At 42.6% G+C, this 16939-nt stretch overlaps 1 long non-coding RNA gene across 1 annotated transcript in view; it reads left to right on the top strand.

The window, feature by feature from the left end:
- Window positions 1–303: 303 nt before the first annotated feature.
- Window positions 304–16939, top strand: part of LOC131812903 (uncharacterized) — a 172211-nt gene continuing 155575 nt past the window's right edge. Inside the window, exon 1 of the long non-coding RNA XR_009346542.1 lies at window positions 304–449. This is a non-coding gene — a long non-coding RNA (uncharacterized LOC131812903). The remainder of the gene's footprint in view (window positions 450–16939) is intronic.

The raw sequence follows: 16939 nt of genomic DNA, 5'->3' as shown, positions 1-16939 counted from the left end.
TGTTCCCCTAACTGCTTGCCCTGCTTTTGCTTGGTTCTTGGCCAATAGTGCATGCCTCACTCCACACTGTACCTCCAGCTCTCATAGGTGATGGCCAGCACCCTTGGACTCTAGCTTTCAACAAAGGCTGGGTGGCAGGAGTCGGGGTGGGGGGTGTGAAAATTAGGGCCTTAATGTTGTTAGTTCCTGGGTATCTCAAAATCCGTCATTATTCCCCCTCATCCTACCCAGACCTCAACAAATAGTCTTTTTGTTTATTTATTTTATTTTTAAAAAGATGTTATTTGTTTATTTGACAGACGGAGAGAGAGAGAATATACAAGCAGGGGAAGCAGGAGAGGGAGAAGCAGGCCTCCCACGGAGCAGGGAGCCCGACGCGGGGCTCGATTCCAGGACACTGGGATCATGACTTGAGCTGAAGGCAGACACCCAACAACTGAGCCACACAGGTACCCCCAAATAGTCTTTTTAATAAAATGTATTTTGAGTGTGTCATCTGCTTCCCTGTGCCAGCAGTCAGACAATGTCAAGCTTAGTACGTGGGCACAGAAAAGAGGCTTAATAATATCAGCAGCCAGCATTTATTAAGGGCTTAGCCTGGGCTGGGCACTGTGCCAAGTTTGTTTTTTTCTTTTTCCACATGTATTATGTCATTTAATCCTCACGATGACTGCAGGTAGAAGGTACTAATTATTATACCCATTTTGCAGTTGAGAAAAGTAGAGCTTAAAGTTGCTAGTGATTTGCCAAGTCACCCAGCTAATAAGTGGGGGAGGCAGGATTCAAATTAATTAATGTTAATTGCACTATTATTTGGCGAGCAGCGACCAAGTCTTAGACTCAGACCTTCTCTGAAGAGTTGAGTACCAGGAAGTGCTCCACCAACACTTGCTGGGGGATAACGGCCCCTTAGTTTGGAGGCCTACAATCTTTTTTATCATCTCTCCTGGGAGCTCTCCCTCTGGAATCCGGGCCACTCTTGCTTCCACAGACCCTTGCCTCTGGTGCAGAGAGTGTCACTGGCCTCCCTTCTGTTCCCAAACAAGCCCCAGTGAATGGAGTTTCCTTCGTCACCTCTTGCCCATATTTCTCCCGGCTCTGAGCGGCTGGAGCAGGCCATTGTGGCCCCTCCACCCTCCTGGTCACCCACACCCACTGGTGTTTACAACATGTCTCCAGCATCTGTGAAGTTCATTAGAACCAGAGCTACACCCTCTTCCTGCTCATCGGTGCAGACTGTGCATGAGGCCAGACTGAACACGGCTCCCCAGGGTGCCTGCCAGACACTTCCACCATTCTCCAGGCACCCCTCCCCTCCACCAAGCTCTAATCCAGGTGTTTCTGTGGGAGAAACATTCCCAGTGGGTTACCAAAGCCTCATTCTGTTGTAGTTTATGGCTACAGTAAGCACATTTTGGGCAGTGGCTGAGAAGGAGCATTAGTTCTGGAGTTGGGAACACCTGCCTTTTAGTACCTCTGTGATCTTGGTCCAGTTGCCTAACTTCTCTGAGCCTGATCTGTACAACTGAAGAAATGTTGCTGAGGATGGGGCTATTGAATAGAAAGCATCTTTTTATCATCTTTTCTGGGAGCTCTCCACGTTAGGTGCAAAATTCTCTCTCTCTTTCTCTCCTAAACACCATTTTGAGGGTACCAAAGACCAAATAGTGTAAAGTACATTTGTCATCTATTGTTTTATTTTTGGAGTGCTCTCTCCTAGGTGTTGTCAGAGGTTATAAAGATAATTATGCTCATTTTATAGAGGAATATTCTAAGCTTCAGAGAGTTCAATTTTCTCATGGTCACCCAAATAACAGATTAGGTTTGCAGTAAACTCTAATTTAAGCTGAATCTTTATTTTCAGTTTTCTCTTGTCATTTTTTTTTTCCACAATGAAAATAAGCAACCAAGTGGTATGAGCCCAATTGAAATCACTTGTATTTCTTGTAAAAAGATAGTTGCCTTTGCTCTTTGTGCTTACTATTTTTCTATCCAAACATTCTCTTGCCAAAGCAGGTGTCATTTATGACTCGGTGACCTCATTACCCCATTCTGTCTGCTCCTTGGGTGAATGGAGCTTTCTCAACCCTACTTGAGGTATCATCTAATAAGGGTGGGATGCCAGAAGCTGCCCTGACAGTGGCTGATACTGGAGAGTTTCTTCCAGAGGAAGTCAGTCAGGAGTTGGGGCTGAAGATGATGATGACCTGGATGACAAAATGAGTCTGAAGGCCATTGTCATTATTATGCATTTTCTTTTTATTAGGCCCAGAAGTTCACAGATGTTTAGAATTATTTTTTTCCTATGTCGTCTTTTTATTGAGAATAAGAAAAAATGGAAGCTTTGGGCTGTGAACTTGCACTCACCACCATGTTGTGAGCTCCCTGCGGCACGCTGGGTCTCCCTGATCTCTGAACCTTTTGTGGTCCTTTCCCGTCATGGTTTGCACACAACTGTGGGCAAACATGAATGAGCAAACATTGATTGAACACTCTGTTTGTTCTCTGTATTATGCTGGGTGCTTTCACATGAGAAAACTGAAAATTACTTGTCATAGGCCATGCCAGTGGTGGAGGCTGGCTGTGAACCCAGGTGGACCTTCTGACTCTATGTTTGGTGTTCTTTCCTGTACATCTCAGCTGTCGTTTAATATCGCCATCGGGGATGGTTGTTGAGCAAGTTTTCAAAGTCTTTTCTTTTAAAGGTTGCCAGCAGTCTTGTATATGCTGTTGGGGGGAAGGAGGGTGAATGAAGAAGGCCTGATCCCTCTTCATAGAAAGGATTATAATGAGCCTCAGCTGTCTGGGTGGTTCACTTGCCATGTGACAGTAAGAGGATCAAAGAAGCCAGTGTGTCGCCATGGGAACTGTCCCAGTTTTATAATCTTCAGTTTTCAAAGGACTGAATATGAACACATGGAAAGCAGGGAAAATTCACTGAATGGGAAGCGATACAGGCTAATGATTTAAATATAAGTTTCGAAGAAGGAAATCAGAATGGAGAAGGAGTTTGAGTAGATTTATAAATAACTGCTCCACTCACTTTTCCAAGATGAATAACAATTGACTGCAGGTGAGAAGAATTATGGTCCTGACTTTGGAAAAGATGTTTGAGATTGTGCTCCTCGACCCAAAGATATTGCAACAGACTTGCTCGAGGAGAAGTGGAGGAGACTTCTGTCGGATGGCCACCCCCTGAGTGGGAGGTGCCTGGAAGGGCTTCTGGAAGGCCATAGGACAAGAGTTAAGATAGTCAAGGGACTCTGTCAAATTTCAAAAAATGGTCACGACTTACTTTCCACCCTGTAGGCATAGCCCTTTGCATGTGACTGCAGTTTCTCTCCTCAGGAGTTAGGACCTCCAACCCTGGAATCTGGACTTGAACAAGTGATTGGTTTGGTTAGTGAGATACTAGCAAGTATGATGTAGTCGTCCGAGGCTTCAAAAATTCGTCACATTAGGGATAGCCCCTTCTGGCTGCTCTTAGTTGTTCGAAGTATAACCTAGTCAACATACTAGGTGATGAGAGACATATGGCTCCTTTACTTCCATCACCCCTGCTTGCCAGCCTGCCAGACGTGTGTGAGGCTGTCGATGGGCAGCTGACCTCAGATATGTGAGTGGGCTCAGTCAATCCCAGATGGAGTAGAGCTGGGCTGTCTTAGCCGATTCAATCACAAACTTCTGACTCTTAGAATCTTAAATGAACAAATGGTTATTCTTTTTGGTTGCTAAGTTTTGAGATGCTTTGTTATACAGCAAAAACTAATTATTACAAGCTATATGTGACAGATTGCAAACACCAAGTAGGAAAAGGAAAATGCACTTTTGATGTGGGTGGAGAATATGGGTTGGCAAGCTACTGCCCAGGAGCCAAATTCAGCGTACAACCTATTTTTGTAAATAAAGTTTTAATGGAACACAGCCAAACTCATTTGTTAACATAGTTTAACTGCTTTTGTTCTACAACACAGGAGTTTTGTAGTTATAATGAAGACTGTCCAGCTGACAAAATCTGAGGTATTTACTCTCTGGCTCTTTACAGAAAAAAATTAATGTAGGTTATAACAGTAAATGGGGCTTTAACTATAAACTGTCATTTGCATACAGGTAGAATAGCACATCTTTTAAGAATCCCCAGATAAATATTATTGATAACCTAGTTATTAAAGAATGACACAGGATCAGTATAGAAAATGTAGGCACTATGGAAAAGCATAATAAGAGAATGAAGGTTATCTGTACTTTACAATTTAGAAATAACCTCTTGAAACTTTGAAACCTGTCCTTTCAAACATTTTTCTTTTCTGTATATCTTTTTCTTAAAGAGAGTTTGAACTAATCATACTTTTTTCCATTTAATGTTATTAATATCCATATTAACAATTATGGTACCGTGCCATCATTCTTAGTGTCTGTGTTCTCTAGACTGTCATACGTTGATTACCTGGTCCACTGCTTAACAGTTTGCTTTCAGTTTTTTAAAAACTTAATTAATTAATTTTAAAATTAGTTTCAGAGGTAGAATTTAGTGATTCATCAGTTGCATATAACACCAAGCACTCATTACATTAATTGCTCTCCTTAAAGCCCATCGGCCAATTATCCCTCCCCCCACCCCCGGCACTGACCTCCCCTCTAGCAACCCTCAATTTGTTTCCTAGAGTTAGCATCGCTTATGGTTTGCCTCCCTCTCAATTTTCATCTTATTTTTTCCTTCCCCTATGTTCATCTGTTTTGTTTCTTAAATTCCACATATGAGTGAAATCATATGGTATTTGTCTTTCTCTGACTGACTTATTTCGCTTAGCATAATACCCTCTAGTTCCTTCCAGGTCATTGCAAATGGCAAGATTTCATTCTTTTTGAATGGCTGAGTAATATTCCACTTCATATGTGTATGTACACACACACACAAACCACATTTTTTTAATCTGTTCATCTGTCGATGGACATCTGGGCTCTTTCCATAGTTTGGCTCTTGTGGACATTTAGCTATAAATATTGTGGTGCAGGTGCCCTGTCAAATCACTATGTTTTTATCCTTTGGATAAATACTTAGTAGTGCAATTGCTAGGTCATAGGGTAGCTCTATTTTTAACTTCTTTGAGGAAATTCCATCCTGTTTTCCAGAAATGGCTGCTCCAGTTTGCATTCCTACCAACATGCAAGAGGGTTGCCCTTTCTCCACAACCTCACCAACATTGGTTGTTTCCTGAGTTGTTAATTTTAGCCATTCTGGTGTAAGGTGGTATCTCACTGTGGTTTTGATTTATATTTCCCTGATAAGCGATATTAAACATTTTTTCGTGTCTCGTGGCCGTTTTTTTGTTGTCTTTGGGGAAATGTCTGTTCATGTCTTCTGCCCATTTCTTGACCAGATTTTTTGTTTCTGGGTATTGAGTTTGATAACTTCTTTATAGATTTTGGATACTAGTCCTTTATCTGGTAAGACATTTGCAGATATCTTCTTCCATTCTGTAGGTTGCCTGTCAGTTTTGTTGACTGTTTCCTCTGCTGTGTGAAGGCTTTTTATCTTGATGAAGTCCCAGTTGTTCATTTTTGCTTTTGTTTCTTTTGCCTCTGGAGATGTGTCTAGTTTGCTTCCAATTTTTAATCATCTTAAACACTGTGATGATTAATAATGAACATACACAGATATATAAGATGCTTCTAGGAAGTTATACTTTAAAAAATTTTTTAAAGATTTTATTTATTTATTGGACAGAGTGCATAAGCAGGGGGAACACAGGCAGAGGGAGAGGGAAAAGAAGACACCCCACTGAGTAGGGATCCCAATGTGGGGCTCAATCCCAGGGCCCTGGAATCATGACCTGAGCTGAAGGCAGGGGTTTAACTGACTGAGCCACCCAGGCACCCCTCTAGGAAGTTATCCTTAAAGTCAAGTTACAGAATTAAGATAATGCATGATGAGACATATGTAGAAGCGCAATTTTAGTTTCAAAGGTTATCTACATTTAATGTTTATTTGCACATCTTCTGGTTGCCTTCCTGAAATTCTGTATCAGCCTTCATTCCTACCAGTAATGGACTGGAGATAAAATATACTTTTGACTTGCAGAGTAGTCCATTTCATCTAGCAGGGCATAGAGAGAGCAGCTCAGGGAATCCATCTAAATTTGTTCTATGAGGAGGAATTGGGATAACCTTGGGAGAAAATGGCCATGTCATTTCAGAATTCTCAGTTGTTCAAGGGGACAACAAAGGCCCTAGTTGGGTGACTCAGGCTCATAAAGCTCTTTACAGGCTGAAAAGATGAGGCCAGTGTAGGCTGATGAAATGTCAATGGAGATAGATGGCAAATCTTGGACCTGGACCCCAGTAATCTAGCATCCCCATGTGGGTAGCTTAACGACCAGCCATGTGTGAAAAAGACCAGGAAGCTCCATGTAGATCAACACTGAGGTGTGGTGCCATCAGTGCTAATCTGGAAGTGAGTGGCATTACACTCTGGGCAGGACAGATCACATCTACACTACAGTATGTTCTGTTCTTGCTACTGTGCTTAAGGGGGATCTAGGTAACCTGGAGGTAGGGGCTTTTGAAGAAAGGAGAGGCTCCATTTCCTTTCATCTAAAGAAATATTGAAGGACTTAAGGCTTAGGTGAAAAAGAAGTTAAGAGGAACATTTAAAGTGTTTTTCAGGTATTTTCAGAATAAAAATACCTCTTTTATTTTTTAAAGATTTTATTTATTTATTTGACAGACAGAGATCACAAGTAGGCAGAGAGGCAGGCAGAGAGGAAGGGAAGCAGGCTCCCTGCTGAGCAGAGAGCCTGATGCAGTGTGGGGCTTGATCCCAGGACCCTGGAATCATGACCTGAGCCAAAGGCAGAGGCTTTAACCCACTGAGCCACCCAGGCGCTCCACCTTTTTTGTTTTTTATTTTTTATTTATTTATTTATTTTTAAAGATTTTATTTATTTACTTGAGAGAGAGACAGTGAGAGAGAGCATGAACGAGGAGAAGGTCAGAGAGAGAAGCAGACTCCCCATGGAGCTGGGAGTCCGATGCGGGACTCGATCCCGGGACTCCAGGATCATGACCTGAGCCGAAGGCAGTCGTCCAACCAACTGAGCCACCCAGGTGTCCCTTGTTTTTTAAATTATAAAATTATAGATACTTAATGCAAAAAGGTGAGCACAACCAAAAAGGATAAAGAAGAAAGGAAAATCACCCTGAACTGTATTATCTAAGAGGAGTGCCATTAATGTCTTAATGAACATGCTTCTAGAGACTTTGCAAACACATAACAATATGCATACACTTTTACATAAAAGCTATAATAGTAATCTTTTTCTCATGAAACACGATGTAATGGGCATATTTCTGTCAACTAGGTCATCATATTTAATGCCCGTTTAGAAATTCATTGCATGGTTTTAGCATATTTTATGTAGTTTTACTACTATTTTTTATTGGTAGAAATTTAGTTTATTAAATATATTTGTTGTTATAAACACCTATTTTAATCAATATCCTTGTCTTGTATGATTGCCCATTTGGCTAATTATCTTCTTAGGAGAAATTCCTGGAAGTAGAACTTCTGGGTCAGCAGAGTTTCAAAGTTAAAATTTTGGTATTATTAAATTGTCCTTCAGAAAGATTGAAAAACAGCATTCTGAGATTATCTCTTTTTTACTTACATTCCTTAGGTTACTTTGGTGCATTTGAATATTTGTTCAGATGTTTGTTACTGTTGCATCTATTATAATTTGCCGGTCAATATCTTTTGCTCATTTTTCTTTTGAATAAATTTATGAGTTCCTTGTATGTGTAATATAACACCTTAACTCTTATACCTGTCACACATATTTTCTCCCCCAGTGTGCCAAGTAAACTTCTTTATGGTGGTTTGCTTATTTTTGTTGGTTGTTTTGCTAACTGACTTTTAAGGTTTTTATGTAGCCAATTCTACTCATTTCTTCCATCTTTCCATATTTTTAATGGTTGTCACATGGAGGAGGATTAAACATTTACTCAGTGTATGAAGAAGACAGAACCAGCCCAATGGGAGAAAAGTTGCAGCGTGGCAGACTTCAGCTAAACATAATAAACAACTTTCTTCCGATTAGAACTGTCAAATGTAGAATGTGCTGCCTTGAAGGTAGTGAGATCACTCATAATTAGGGACTTTTGAGATGGAGTGCATGACCATCTGACAGTGATGCTGTGTGGGTGAGAGTAGATTGCTTCTGGCATCTTTAATTATTTACAAGGCAGATTTTTTAATGGGATAACAATAATTTAATTCTCATTTTTTCCAAAAGAATTTTTCTCAAAACTGTGATACCATCTAAAATTTGGGCTTTCCAAGAACAACTGGACCAAAGTTGATGTAGCAGAGCTGGCAGCAACGAATTAAAATAGTTCTGAACCACTGATTGTTTTAAGAAAGCATACCAGGGGAATGTTAGGGGTCACATGTTGTCATTCATGAGTTTTATTTCATCACCATGCATTACCTCGCAGCCACAGATTTTCCACAAAACCAGATGAAGCCATAGTAGCTGATCTCCCACAGATGGGAATGCAGTTGGGTCTAAGCAGAGCTAACTTCCTAACATGGGTTGAGCTAACTTCCTAACACGGCCTGGCTAAGTCCTGTGAAGGTGCAGAGCAATGGTACCAGGCAAGATTATAGAATTACTCTGGTATGATGCTGCTATTGTGCAACTGGTGAAATTAAGTTACAGGGGGAGGGTTGGATATCCCAACAAATAACTCCAAGAACAGTAGAGAATTTGTACCCTCTTAATCCATTTGATGTACAGGGTCTTCCCTTTTTGATCTTACCAGATTTCGGTAGACCCGATGGGTGAGGAACAGTTAGGGTTCAACTTAGATTTGGAAGAATGCTGTTAGTTTCCATCCATCCATTCATTTACCTGTATTTCATGAAGTCCTATTATATGCAAGGCATTGGGAATTCCGCAGCGAACCGGAAAGATAGCAGCTCATAGCCTGGAGGGGAAGACGGCTTGAAACTATTAATGACCACATAGGGTGTTGGAAGGTCTGAGGTATATGGAGCTTTGGTTTCTCATGACCACAACATCAAAACTTGTTCAGAGAATGAGAAAAGGCCTTTTGGAAAGACTAAAATTAAAGTTGAGATCTAAAGAAGGAAGAGGAATTCGTCATGAGGATGTGAGATGGAAGGAGAGAAAAGTTGGTGGTTGTGTAGTGTGGTTCAGGGCAAGGAAGAGCATATGCAAGGGACCAAAGCCAGAGACAAATTTAGATTTACACATCTCTGGAGTTGTATAGGACTGTTTCTGATGCATGTGATGTAGTGGAAAGAACAAAAAATAAATAAAAAAATAAAATAAGGGGTCAGGTGTTTGGCTCCCAGCCTTGCCAGTTCCTGGCTACATGACCTTAACAAATAGCATAATCTATCTTAACCTTAGTTATCTCATCTGCCAAATGGTGGTAAGAATACTTACTTCTCGGGGCGCCTGGGTGGCTCAGTGGGTTAAAGCCTCTGCTTTCGGCTCAGGTCATGATCTCAGGGTCCTGGAATTGAGCCCCACATCGGGCTCTCTGCTCAGTGGGGAGCCTGCTTCCCCCTCTCTCTCTGCCTGCCTCTTTGCCTACTTGTGATCTCTGTCTGTTAAATAAATAAATAAAATATTAAAAAACAGAGAATACTTCTCAGGATTATTCTGAGAATGGGATGAGCTAATGGATATAAAATTGGCCAGCATGGCACTAGGTTTTATATATCTTCTTATTGAAGCTGTCAGTGACCAAAATTGATTGATTTTACCTAGCCCAGATCATTCTTGCTGTTGTCGACACATGCTGACTGCATCAGCTCAGCAAGCTTTTACTTTCTCATTCAGGTCAGTATGGATTCAGGTACCGTGAGAATATGAAGGAGGCGTGAGGCAGGGATCTAAACTGGGAATTTAGTTGGGAAAAGAAGGTTAGTCGGAAGTGGTGTCTGTCTTCTATACGGTCTTTCTCCATCTCCTTCTAGTCCATGGGTTTTACAGGGCATATAAAATAGGTCATCTCCTTATTCCCAGTGATAAGATTTCCAAGTGCCTCACTAAGTGAGTGTTCAGCACATACCAGTTAGACAGAACCAAAGTTTGAGAGCTTAGAGAAGAATTTAAAGAGCAGTAAACTCATGATGTAGATCAGAAAGATTATGGAAGGAAAACCTGGTAGGTCGGGGAAGTGAGTTTGGAACGTTCAGCTTTTGTGGATGTGGCCAAAGAACCTTCGGAGTGGTTGTACTGTTTTCTGCTTCCACTGGTGATCTATGAAAAATCCAGTTACGCTACATCCTTACTTGATATTGACGGTCTTTTTGATTTTAGCCTTTCTGGTGGGAGAGCAGTGCTATTTCATTGTTGTTTTATTTTGCATTTCCCTAATGACTAATGATTTTGAGCACCTTTTATATGATTACTAGCCATTTGAATATCCTTTTGGTTAGTGCCTATTCAACTCACTTTCTCATTTAAAAGTCACTTGTTGGGGCGCTTGGGTGGCTCAGTGGGTTGAGCCGCTGCCTTCGGCTCAGGTCATGATCTCAGAGTCCTGGGATCAAGTCCCACATCGGGCTCTCTGCTCAGCGGGGAGCCTGCTTCCTCCTCTCTCTCTGCCTGCCTCTCTGCCTAACTTGTGATCTCTCTCTCTGTCAAATAAATAAATAAATCTTTAAAAATAAATAAATAAATAAATAAAAGTCACTTGTTCTCATCGGTTTGGGGGAGTCCTTTATATATTATGGACTTTATAAGTCTTTTTTTGGATATACATACTGCAGTTCTCCTCTCTGGGTCTGTAACTTGCCATCTTCCTCTTAATGGTTTCTTCTGATTAAAGAAATTCTCAATTTTAATGAAAATCAGTGTATCAGTTTCTTTTTCCTTAAGGTTAGTTTTTGTGTATGTGTGTGCTGTTTAAGAAATCTTTACCTACTCCAAGGTGATGAAGATGTTCTCCTATTTGTTTCTTTTCCTTTTTTTTTTTTCCTTTAAAAGATTATATTTATTTATTTGACAGACAGAGAGCACAAGTAGGCAGAAAGGCAGGCGGAGAGAGGGGAGGGGAAGCAGCCTCCCTTGCTGAGCAGTTAGCACGATGTGGGGCTCGAACCCAGGACCCTGGGATCATGAACTGAGCTGAAAACAGAGGCTTTAACCCACTGAGCCACCCAGGCGCCCCCTATTTGTTTATTTTCTAGAAGCTTTTCATAAAATTTTTATTTTTGAAACATTTTCAAACCAGCAGCAAAGTTGCAAGAATATAGTATAATGAATTATGTATGTCTTTTACTTAAATTCATCAATTAAGAATTTTTTGATAACTGTTTTTTTTTTTTAATAACTGCTTTTTTTTACCCCTAAAGAAATGCTTGCATGTGGTTAAAAAAATCCAAGGGATCTGAAGGATAATGAAACGGCAAGTGAATCTTCTAATTGCCCTGACCATGTTTTCCTCCACTAAGGCAACCATATTACACTTTCTTACACATGCTTATAGATTGCTTACACATGCTTATGCTTTTCCATAGATATATATCACTATATTTATGAACATTCCTTTTGTTTATTTACCAAGTAGGACATATAAACGAGGCTGTTCAGAACATTGCTCCTTTACTGAACAATGTGTCTGAGTGACCTTCCCCTATCAGCCTTTTTGGGAAATGACCTTACTCCTTTTGCGGGCTATAGATAAATGATTTGTATGGAAGCTTTTTAATTTAAAGCTACTGATTCCTCCTGAAGGGATCAGTTAGGTTGTGTTTACTCTTTTCTTATCACACACAGTGCTGCAGTAAACATCCTTGTGCATAGGACTTTGTGTGATTAGGCAATGAAATGGTTCATTCCAAGGGTATGGGTGTTTACAGTTCTGTTGCTTCTGGCCAAATTACCAAAAAGGTTATATTGGCTTAAAACCTCCAGTAGCACGTGATTGGGCCTTTCCTCTCCCTGGAGGGGTAGGATTTAAATAAGCAGAGAAGAGGAAAGAGAACACTTAGAATGGAAGAACTAGCATAAACAAAGACATAGAGTGAAGTTTCTTTTTTTTTTTTTTTTTTAAGATTTTATTTATTAGTTTGACAGAGAGAAATCACAAGTAGACAGAGAGGCAGCCAGAGAGAGAGAGAGAGGGAAGCAGGCTCCCTGCTGAGCAGAGAGCCAGATGCGGGACTCGATCCCAGAACTCTGAGATCATGACCTGAGCCGAAGGCAGCGGCTTAACCCACTGAGCCACCCAGGCGCCCCTAGAGTGAAGTTTCTTAACTTCCCCATTATTGGTATTTTTGGCCAAGTAGTTATTTGTTGTGGGGGCAGTCCTGTGTGTTGTAGGATATTTAGCAGCGTCCCTGGTCTCTACCCGCTAGATCCTGGTAACCAGCCACCCTTTCCACATATGAGGTGTAACAACCCAGAAGTCCTCCCCACATTGCCAAGGGTTCCCTGGGGGGCTAATTCCCCTAGGATGAGAAGCCTGACTTGGAGGAAGGGATGCTTGAGCATCAAGGTACAGCTGGTGTGTGCATATATGCGCATGCACATGCGTACACGTACAACACTGAGAGGACAACGTGGAAATTGTGTTCTTGAGGGCTTCAGGTTTAGTCTGAGGAGAGATATATTTCTTTTCTTGACTATCTCATCTTTTTAAAAAACCCACGTTGTGGGACTCCTTTTTCTAGGTGTTTTTGTTCGGTGAGGTGACAAAGTCACAAAACAGTCCCTCTACCTCTTTATTAATAATGAGCAACACAGGGCCGGTGCTTCCAGTGCCCACACCTTGATCATGACCTTCAATATCATTTGAATCTTGCTATGACGTGAAAGGGCACTGATTCCCTGACCAGGGAACTGAGGCTCAGAGAGAGGGGTAGAAGCTGGTGTTGTCCCCTGAGCCGGGGTCACTGCACTTGCCACTGCTCTGCTCCAAGAGGCTATACCAGCTGACTTAGCCTCTGCAGTTTCTGAAAGCACAGTGCGGAGCCATTCGCATATATTTTAGTCATTATTTCCACTCTCCGTTGAACCTTAGAATAGGCTCTAAGTCACCATTCTCTCTTTCTCCTCACGTTTTGGTTTATTTTTGGAAGTGAGATCGATGCATTGCCCTTGGCTTTCTTTCAGGAACCTCTCTGCTGCTTTTCTAACCACACCCAGGGGTACAGCGCATGGTTGGACCTTCATGGAATATATGACAGCCCCTTTCCGGTTCAGTTTCCTGATCAGCAGAATGATAGCTATGCTCCCACACTCTGCAGGTCTTGGTGTATTATTATTAAGTTTGCTTCTTCATGGAGATAACTTGCTGTCTCAAGCAGTAAATAACGATAAATATGTAACTTCAACTTCATAGTAGATGCTCAGAAAATGTTTGTGGAATGACAAAATGTATAATCACATGGTTACCAAGGAACAGTATCGCCTGGGCAAGTATGGAATCTGCCTGGGTCCTGGGCCTCAAGGGCCCCTGAACTGTGGAATGCCGTCCCCAATATTTTCCAGGCCCCTCCGGTGATCACGATTAACCAGGGTCAGCTGTGCCATCCAAATGGTGCTATTGAACCCAACTTGAACCCACTTCAGTACTGGTCCTCTTTTCTCCTCTTTAGCATGTTCTGTAATCCTCTAGCTAATGTGTGGGGTTGACCAGGTACCCCAGAGGAGTAACTATGGGATGTGTGCCTATGGGGTTGTCCTAGAGACTCCTGACTTGGCCCAGTTCCAGGAGGGCTGCTTAGTTAAAGCACCTTTTCTTGCTGGCCAAGGTGTATTTCTTTTGCAGAATCACTTGAAATTGGGCTGTCAGAATGGTGCTGAAACACTGATTTTAGGTGACTCAGATTGTGTATGTATATGTGTGTGTGTGTGTGTGTGTATGTGTATCTCCATCTGTGTGTGTGTGTATGTGTGTGTGTGTATCTCCATCCCACAAAGATATCTTCATGGGCCTCCACATACCCTAAGGGTAACCTTGTCTAGTAGGCCATCATTAATTCATTCATTTGGGAAGTCATTCAATGGAGTTCAAGCCTTCAAATGACCCCCAATTAAGTGGAGTAGTCTTTTCAAGGGCTATATTGTTATTGTTATTGTTATTGCTATTGTTATTTTTTTAAAAAAGATTTTATTTATTTATTTGACAGACAGAGATCACAAGTAGGCAGAGAGGCAGGCAGAGAGAGAGGGGGAGGCAGGTTCCCTGCTGAGCAGAGAGCCCGACTTGTGGCTTGATCCTGGGACCCTGGGATCATGACCTGAAGTGAAGGCAGAGGCTTTAACCCATTGAGCCACCCAGGTGCTCCACTATTGTTATTGTTATTATTAGTGTGAACATAGGCACGGGACCTCAGACAAAGACATGGTTGATATAGTGGGCACATGGCGTAGGGTCTTGGCATACGAGAGGTTACTTTCATGGAGGGAGCTCAGTCTTAAAGAATTACTAGAATTTTTCCAGGAGGAGTATGCCACGTTCAGGGATCAGAAAATAATTCTGTGGAGCTAAAGGACATGGTAGGACTTGGAGAGAGATGGGAGGTGAGCTAGAAAGGCAAGTGGGACCGTAACAGGAACGATCCTGTTACCAGACTGAGGTTTCTGAACCTCTCTTCTGAAGAACATGCAGAGTAACTGAACACTTTTTAGCCAGGAAAGAGACGGTCATGTGTCTTGCTTAGGAAGTTCATCCTGTGCGCTGGCTTTCTGGGAGAAAAGCAAAGCAAGAGTCAAGGATACCCTTTTGGCAGCTCCATGTGAGAGGCAAGCGGCATCTGACCGAAGGTGGTGACCATGGGGAGGGAGAGTCTGTAAGGCCTCAGCTGGTTGGTCCTCAAACCCTAAAAGACTGGGAGAATCAGGGTCATCATTCCCTCTCCATTGGGTTGCCTGATTTTTTTTTTTTAAAGATTTTATTTATTTATTTGACAGACAGAGATCACAAGTAGGCAGAGAGGCAGGCAGAGAGAGAGGAGGAAGAAGACTCCCTGCTGAGCAGAGAGCCCGATGCAGGGCTTGATCCCAGGACCCTGGGATCATGACCTGAGCCGAAGGCAGAGGCTTTAACCCACTGAGCCACCCAGGCGCCTCTTTGTTTTTGTTTTTTAAGATTTGTTTTATTTATTTATTTGACAGACAGAGATCACGAAGTAGGCAGAGAAGCAGGCAGAGAAGGAGGAGGAAGCAGGCTCCCAGCTGAGCAGAGAGCCTGATGTGGGGCTCAATCCCAGAACCCTGAGATATGACCTGAGCTGAAGGCAGAGGCTTTAACCCACTGAGCCACCCAGGTGCCCCTGGTTGGCTGTTTTTGTAATGAGCCCATTTTCCTTTCTTCCTATCATTCTCTTCTGACTTGACCCTACTCCCCTTGTCAGATGAAATGAAAAATGTGCCGAAACACAACCATCTCCTGGATGTGAGGGCAGCTGAGAGCCATGATATCCTATGCAGCCCACACTTAGGAAAGCCTTCCAGAAAATCTTGCAAGAGTAGAGAAGGAAGGAGACAGATGGTTTTAGCCTGATAGAAAACCTTCCCAAAGCCTTCCGATTTATCCTGAGGGACTTCAGGTAGGCTCATCAGATGCCTTCGAGGTGGCACCAAGCAGGGGTCCCAGCTCCTCCAAGAGCTCAGGTAAGGGGTCTGTGGCCTCTGCTTTACACTGTCGTCCAACCTGCCACTCCAGAGCTCCCTTGCACAGACTTCTTCGCCCAGCAAGGTTATGGATCCCCATCAGGACCTGTTGCATCTCTGGAAATGACCTCAGTCTTTAGAATATTTGTTCTTTTTGGCTTTTCAAACAATGTCCTCGTTTTGCCAGAGGAAAAGGGAAAGAGACTCTCTAAACGAGCAGGCCACCCTTTGTTCTGGGCCCATAAATCTGGCGCGAACACATGTCCGGCCTTCCCGCCCCTCCTGCATCATTGTCCCTGCTGCTGATTAATAGGTCAGAGCTAACTTTAAACTGGCATTTCCTGACCAGCCCATCTCCCAGCCCCCCTCCTTCCCCTCCTGCCCAGTCGTTCTTTAATAACCCGCCGTATTTTAGAGCATGATTTCACTCCTCCTTGCAACCTCTTCCTCACAGTGGGCTCCCATGCGACGGCTCTAACTTTGGCCAGTGCTGTCTGCATGGCTCAGGAGCCGGCCCGAGGGAGGGCTCTGGCTGAGGGGTGGGCATACAGCGTGTGTGGAGGGAGTGTTGTGCCACATCTGGCCTGTCTCGTCTTAGACAACTCTGCCTGCACACCACCCTGGGGCCTCATGCAGAGAGGCTGTTCTGTTTTGCCTTTGTCTTTCTTTAATGTCCTGTGAGTTATTGAATTATATCTCATCCATGAAAAACGATGTTATAGAAGAGAAGGTACCGACATGGAAAGATGTTTTTGGTGTTGACCGAGTAGAGAAGGGTACAAGAGTGGAATGTATCTGTACACTTCTCACAGTAGCTTTCTTTTACCTGCTTAACGACGAGGTAGAAGATACATATACCTCAAAACTGGCTTCCGTTTTGAGAGCTGTCCTGTAAATTTGGGATAAGCCACCGCATCTTCACCTATGGCTACAACCTCCAACTTGTTAATAACTCAGTTAATAAAAATTCCAGTGGCATTTCCAGCCTTAGCCAGCTCATCTAACAACAGTTTCTGTGGATTGAAAACCTACTGATACTGGGCTACACCTGGGGAAGGCCACAGCATCTCACATAGCTTAGCTCAGTTAGTGGTCTGAACAACCCAGTGTTACCCCATTTTATAGGGAGGACGTGGAAGTCAGCAGAGGGTAAGAGGCTGGTGGATAGTCACACAGCTCGTAAGTGAGAGTGGACTGGCAATCCAGGTGTTTCTGATGCCAGAGGCTTTATTTTTCTCAATATTCTACCTCCCTCATAGTCAATTTGGGGTTTGGAAAACACG

The sequence above is a fragment of the Mustela lutreola genome, chromosome 12 (assembly GCF_030435805.1).
Source record: "Mustela lutreola isolate mMusLut2 chromosome 12, mMusLut2.pri, whole genome shotgun sequence".
Classification (NCBI taxonomy): Eukaryota; Metazoa; Chordata; class Mammalia; order Carnivora; family Mustelidae; genus Mustela; species Mustela lutreola.
Note: the sequence above shows the minus strand (reverse complement) of the source record. Positions and strands in the feature narration are given on the sequence as shown.